This window comes from Nerophis ophidion, linkage group LG06 (assembly GCF_033978795.1).
Source record: "Nerophis ophidion isolate RoL-2023_Sa linkage group LG06, RoL_Noph_v1.0, whole genome shotgun sequence".
Classification (NCBI taxonomy): Eukaryota; Metazoa; Chordata; class Actinopteri; order Syngnathiformes; family Syngnathidae; genus Nerophis; species Nerophis ophidion.
The window spans coordinates 39336020-39343519 of record NC_084616.1 but is presented as its reverse complement, the minus strand read 5'-3'; the positions used below and the strand labels follow the sequence as shown (position 1 = coordinate 39343519).

The following is a 7500-nucleotide window of genomic DNA, read 5'->3' as shown; positions in this document are numbered from 1 at the left end:
AAAACATGTGGGAATGTCCGGCGGGCCAGATTGAAAAGCTTGACGGGCCTTATTTTGCCCAGGTCTGATGCAAACAAACAGCTTGGGTCTTAAGAGGTTAAATTAACAATGCATCATTAGTAGTGTAGAAGTAGTGGTGGTTTACAAACAGCTGATAGAGATTGTGATACAATTTGAATTCAAGATTTGAAATCCCCAAAGAATCAAATCAAATGAAATATGTATCTGATTTGTGGATGTTGTTAATACGATTGAAATAAACTTACTCATGGCATGGACCAAAAGCAGGCACACTTGCACTTGGCTCACTAAAGATAAAATAAACAACCCTGTGGGATTTATTTTATAACAACTAATCGATTAAATCGATTAAAATCGATTGTAAAAATAGTTGCCGAGTAATTTAGTCATCTATTCGTTGGATGTATGCAATGCGCATGCGCTGAGGCTTTTTTTTTCTTTCCCTAAACCTTTATATATCAATGATAAACGGGTTGTACTTGTTAGCGCTTTTCTACCTTCAAGGTACTCAAAGCGCTTTGACACTACTTCCACATTTACCCACTCACACAGACATTCACACGCTGATGGAGGGAGCTGCCATGCAAGGCGCTATCCAGCACCCATCAGGAGCAAGGGTGAAGTGTCTTGCTCAAGGACACAACAGACGTGACGAGGTTGGTACTAGGTGGGGATTGAACCAGGGACTTTCGGGTTGCGCACGGCCACTCTCCCACGCCGTACACTGCAACATATACAAACAGCTGAGAAACAATAATCAAAAGAATAGAATAGAATAGAATAGAATGAACTTTATTGTCATTATATTTGCATATAACGAGATTAAAGACTCCAATTTAAGGTGCGGTTGTGGGAACAAATATGGGGTGAAATAAATGACATAAGAGGTAATAAAGGAAAAACTAACAATTGAAGTAAACAGACTACTATCCAATAAAAATAATAAGCAATTCTGTACAATATACAAAACACTATAGAAGTACAAATACAAATACTGTACAATATACAGAGCAAGACAGGAGTACCGAAGTAATAAATAATCAGTGACGGACGTATTGCACTCGAAGGGTAGTATTGCACAGTAGGGTATTAGGGCATTATATTGTATAGGGGTGAATTATTATTATTATAAGTTAGAGTTCAACATGGTGATAGCTTTGGGAAAGAAGCTGTCTCTGAGCCTGTTTGTTCTGGCTCTGATACACCTGTAGCGCCTGCCTGATGGTAGCAAGTTGAACAGGTGGAAGCCAGGGTGTGTGCTGTCCTTGGTAATGTTTTTTGCTCTGTTGAGGCAACGGGAGTTGTGTAAGTCCTTCAGGGAGGGCAGGGGACAGCCGATGATTTTTTGTGCCGACTTTATGACCCTCTGAATCGCCTGTTTGTCTGCTTCAGTGCAGCTGGCGTACCACACTGTTATGCAGTACGTCAGCAGGCTCTCGACAGCCGAGCGATAGAAGGTCACCATCAGCTGCCTCTCCAGTCTGTTCTTCCTCAGCACCCTCAGGAAATGGAGTCTTCGCTGGGCCTCCTGGATGACCGCAGTAGTATTTTTGGTCCAGGACAGGTCAGCAGATATGAGGGTGCCGAGGAAATTGAAGGAGCTGACTCTCTCCACCTCCTCGCCGTTGATGTAGAGGGGGGCGGGGTCTGCAGTGTTCTTCCTGAAGTCAAAGATGAGTTCCTTGGTTTTTGTGGTGTTTAGTGCCAAATTATTCACTGAACACCACGCTGATAGTTTCAGGACCTCATCTCTGTATGCAGACTCATCCCCCCCTGTAATGGGACCCACTACCATTGTGTCATCGGCGAACTTGATGATGGTGTTCTTCGAGTGGGCTGGACTACAGTCATGGGTGTAGAGGGAGTACAGCAAAGGGCTCAGCACACAGCCCTGTGGGGAGCCGATGCTGAGTGTGCGGGGGGAGGAGAAATGGGGGCCAAGTTTTACTGTCTGAGGTCGGTTGGTCAGGAAGTCCTTAATCCAAAGACAGGTGGGTGAGGGTAGGCCTAAATCCAGCAGTTTGGTGACCAGGATGTCTGGAATGATGGTATTGAAGGCGGAGCTATAGTCAATGAAAAGCATCCTGACATAGCTCCCCCGGTGTTCCAGGCGGCTCAGTGTGGAGTGGAGAGACATGGATATGGCGTCATCTGTGGATCTGTTTGCCCGGTAGGCAAACTGCTGTGGGTCTAGGGTGGGGAGGAGGCAGGCTTTGATGTGGTGGAGGACCAGCCTCTCGAAGCACTTCATGATGACAGGTGTGAGTGCTACTGGGCGATAGTCATTGAGGTTGTTTGTGGCAGCTTTCTTGGGTACCGGGATGATTGTGGCAGATTTAAGGCAGGGTGGGATGAATGTCTGTGCCAAGGAGAGGTTGAAGAGGACGGTGATAATGTAGGAGAGCTGGTCGGTGCATGCTTTGAGCACCTTCCCGGGTACACCGTCTGGACCAGTCGCCTTCCTGGGGTTCACAAAAGAAGTATAAAAGAAGTACAAAAACAGTACAAAACTGAGGCTACTTCTCATGAGGTGGAAGTGAGCCAGCCAATGATGTGTTATGTGCAGCTCACGTGACCGCGCAGTCTCATTTGCTTGGAAACATTGGAAAAATGGCGGAAAACAGTAGCGATAGTTCGGCGCAGAAACATCTGGAGGTTAATGCTACATTGGAGAAAAGTGTACGACCAAAGTCGTCAAAAGTGTGAGAATACTTCAATTTAAACACTGCAAAGAAGACAGTTTCCTGCAAAATGTGCAGCATGGACCTCGCGTGTCACGGAAGTACTACATCGCTTCGGGAGCACCTGAAGAAGAAGCATGTTGGATCGATGGATGAAGAGAAGAACTCACGGTACGTAACTTTTTCAGTCCATAGTCCGAGTACATTGATCCGTTGTGTCCGTTTTTGTGTGTTTTTAATATATTGTTAACGAGGAGATTTTTTTCAGGAAGCGCAGCAGCAACTGTTGTGTATTAACTTTCAGAGTGTTAGGAACGTTTTGGAGAGTGGACGAATTAATTTTCTGTGTTGTTATGAGTGGCAACAGGCATTCATAAGTTCAGCTTTTTTGTGAGTAACGTTAACGTTATGTCTTTGTTGCAACGCGGGGCTGATAATGTGTCTCCGGCACAGTTGACTCCGTTTTGAGAAAGAAAACCCACGTTTAACAATTTGGAAATAAACGTAACAGACAGAATATCTCAGGTTGGTTTCGTAATGGATCAATGTAGCCGTGCCCGATAAAGCTATAAATATATTTAGATTTGAGTGATGCTTTAATATAACTAAACGTTATGAAGGTGCTGGAATATTTCATGCTATTATTCACAGGCAGCCTAAAATGAATCCTTTATTATTCACAACAAAAACATGCACAATATCTGATTCAATTCTGATCTGATGAGTTACATGTCCGTGTTATTATTGGTGTATTCTGCAACTCCAATGTCCATTTGTGTAATTTAGCTGTTTTTTTTAATGTGGTGGCGTATTTGTCTTTTACGTCAGAACATTTTTATAAAATCAACTGGGTATGTATTGAGTTACATGTAAATGATGCTACTATGTACGTTCATAATATGGTTTCTCTCATTTCAGAAAGAAACAAGCCAGCATTAAAGACTTGGTACAAAGGAAGGTGTGCACACCACAGCAAGCGGCTGCATTGACTGATGCTACCTGAATATGTTGCTAACTGACATGAGGCCACTATCAATGGTGGAGGTTGAAGGTTTTAGACAAATGATTCACGTCCTCAACCCTGGTTACACTCTTCCCTCGAGGACCCATTTTACCAAACTGATAAAGAGGAAGTACAAGCAGACATCCCATGCAGTGTAGACAAAATTGCTCTCACTACTGATGTGTGGACAAGTCTAGCCTACCTTGGCAATACATGCCACTACATTGGAGACAAATGGAACATGAAGTCAATCTGCCATAGGGAACCTATGGCTCCCGAGCCAGATGTGGCTCTTTTGATGACTGCATCTGGCTCTCGGATAAATCTGAGCTGACATTGCTTAGCACGATAAGTAATGAATAATTCCACTTGTAATCAGAGTGTTAAAAATAACGTTCAAAATATAAAACATTCTCATGCATTTTTAATCCATCCATCCGTTTTCTACCGCACCTGTTCAAGAAGTTGCGGTAAAGGTAAGAAGTTATTTATGTATTATTGGTTAGTGTGGGGCTTGCCCTCCTGGCGGTTCTTCAGACCACCAAGCACCGACATGAGAGCCTGTTTCAGGGTTACAATATTGTTTCATTTTTCAATTAGTCTTTCAGTTGCTTTCCAGCAATTGTCTTTTTCACTTTCGTTCTCGCTCGCGCTCTGGCTCCAGCCCCAGCCCCAACCCCGTATCCCTCCTCCTGGCTGCTGCTTATAACAGAGCGACAGATGTTAGATAACAAGGCCCAGGTGGGCCATCTACACACCTGTCGCTAATTTCAAGGCCAATCCTGGCAACACCCCGCTTCGCTGCAGGCCCGCAGGCCACGCCCCCTCCACATTTAGCTTCAGAATAACAATGTTATTACAAAGAATAAGAGACCTATTATACTCTAGAAATGTTGGTCTTACTTAAAAATGCACGCGTTTAGTTGTGTTCAGTGTTAAAAAAATATTATATGGCTCTTAAGTAAATACATTTTAAAATATTTGGCTTCTTGGCTCTTCAATCAAAAAGGTTCCTGACCCCTGTACTAGAGGAAAGACATTCAGCATCCAACATTGCAGAGTGGATGGAATAGGTAATAGCCAGGTTTGAAATTCCATCCATCCATCCATTTTCTACTACTTATTCCCTTTGGGGTCATGGGTGGCTCTGGTGCCTATTTCTCCTACAATCGGACGGAAGGCGGGGTACACCCTGGACTAGTCGCCACCTCATCGCAGGACCAACAAAGATAGACAGACAACATTCACACTCACATCAACACACTACAACCAATTTAGTGTTTCCAATCAACCTATCCCCAGGTGCATGTCTTTGGAGGTGGTAGGAAGCCGGAGTACCCGGAGGGAACCCACGCAGTCACGGGGAGAACATGCAAACTCCACACAGAAAGATCCCGAGCCCGGGATTGAACCCATGACTACTCAGGACCTTTGTATTGTGAGGCAGACGCACTAACCCCTCTTCCACCGTGAAGCCCCGGTTTGCAATCCCCCTAAGAAAAATTATTATTATTGTGCATGACAATGGTGCACTTTATAAAAAAACAAAAACATTTTTGCAACACTTGCCTTATTTTATTTGGCAAGTCGAAAGGACATGGTGCCAGTATGCTGTTTTTTAAGTAAAGTATTGGAAAGGATAGAAATGTAGTTTGTCTCTTCTATCCCATTATTAATCGCAGTAATAATCGACAGATTAATCAATTATCAAATGAATCGTTAGTTGCAGCCCTAATATACAGGTGCTGGACATATTAGAATATCATGAAAAAGTTGATTTATTTCAGTAATTATATTCAGAAAGTGAAACTTACATATTATATCAATTCATTACACACATAGTGATATATTTGAAATGTTTATTTCTATAAATTTTGATGATTAGTACTGACAATTACTGAAAATCCCAAATTCAGTATCTCAGAAAATTAGAATATTAGTTACGACTAGTACCAAAAAATATTTTTTAGAAATGTGGGCCAACTGAAAAGTATTAACATGGAAAGTTTCAGCATGTACGGCAATCAATACTTAGTTGCAGCTCCTTTTGCCTGAATTGCTGCAGCAATACGGCGCGGCATGGAGTCGACCAGTCTGTTGCACTCCTCAGGTGTTATGAGAGCCCAGGTTGTTTTAATAGTGGCCTTCAGCTCTTCAGCATTGTTGGGTCTGGCATCTCGCATCTTCCGCTTATCAATACCCCATAGGTTTTCTATGGGGTTAAGGTCAGGTGAGTTTGCAGGCCAATCAAGAACAGGGATGCCATGGTCCTTAAATCAGGTACTGGTAGATTTGGCACTGTGTGCAGGTGCCAAGTCATGTTGGAAAATGAAATCTTCACCTCCATAAAATTGGCCCGCGGCAGGCAGCATAAAGTGTTCTAAAACTTCCTGGTAGACTGCTGCATTGACCCTAGACCTCAGGAAACACAGTGGACCAACACCAGCAGATGACATGGCACCCCAGACCATTACCGATTGTGGAAATTTGACACTGGACTTCAGGCAATATGGATTCTGTGCCTCTCCTGTCTTCCTCCAGACTCTGGGACCTTGATTTCCAAAGGAGATATAAAATGTACTTTTATCTGAAAACAAAATTTTTGGACCACTCAGCAGCAGTCCAGTCCTTTTTGTCTTGAGCCCAGGCGAGACGCTTTTGACGTTGTCTCTTATTCAACAGTGGCTTTACACAAGGAATGCGACAGCTGTAACCCATACCTTGCATACGTCGGTGCGTGGTGGTTCTTGAGGCACTGACTCCAGCTGCAGTCCACTCTTTGTGGCTCTCCCTCACATTTTTTAATCGGTTTTGTTTGACAATCTTCTCCAAGGCGTGGTTATCCCTCTTGCTTGTACACTTTTTTCTACCACATCTTTGTCTTCCCTTTGCCTCTCTATTAATGTGCTTGGACACAGAGCTCTGGGAACATCCAACCTCTTTGGCAATGACCTTTTGTGTCTTGCCCTCCGTCTTTAAAGTATCAATGGTCATCTTTTGGACAGTTGTCAAGTCAGCAGTCTTCCCCATGATTGCGTGTCATACAGAATCAAAACGAGAGACCATTTAAAGGCTTTTCCAGGTGTTTTGAGTTAGTTAGCTAATTAGAGTGTGGCACCAGGTGTCTTCAATATCTGACCTTTTCACCATATTCTAATTTTCTGAGATGTTGAATTTAGGGTTTTCATTGGTTGTCAGCTATAATCATCTCCTTTATGGCAAAAAAACACTTGAAATGTATCAGTCTGTTTGGAATGAATGTATACATTCTACAAGTTTGACTTTCTAAATAGAATTATTAAATAAATCAACTTTTTCATGATATTCTAATAATATGACCAGCACCTGTATATATGTATATATATATATATATATATACACACACACATACGGAGCATTAAAAATAACAAACAATGAAATTAAATACTTTGAATTAAATTAGTTAAACTTCAAATTATTACACAATGTCTGTTAGTAGTGTAGAAGCAGTAGTGAGTAATAAACGACGTATCCAGTTTTTGCAACAATTTGAATTCAACATTTCAAATCCTCAAAGATAAAGAAATTAAAAAAAACATTACTTGTAGTAAAATATGCATCTGATTTGTGGATGTTGCTACTTAAATTAAAATAAACGTACTTATTGCATTGACCCTAAGCGGGCAAAACGGCATATGGCTCATTAAATATAACATTAATAATCCCCACAGTATGTTTGACTTATGTGGGATTTATACAGAGCATTAAAAATAGTAAACAGTTAAATAATACTCTATTTAAATTTTGTGACTTGAA

General features: G+C 42.0%; 1 protein-coding gene across 1 annotated transcript in view; it reads right to left on the bottom strand.

The window, feature by feature from the left end:
* Nucleotides 1-7500, bottom strand: part of LOC133554690 (taste receptor type 1 member 1) — a 35883-nt gene that overhangs the window by 23638 nt on the left and 4745 nt on the right. The gene's annotated exons all lie outside the window — the stretch shown is intronic.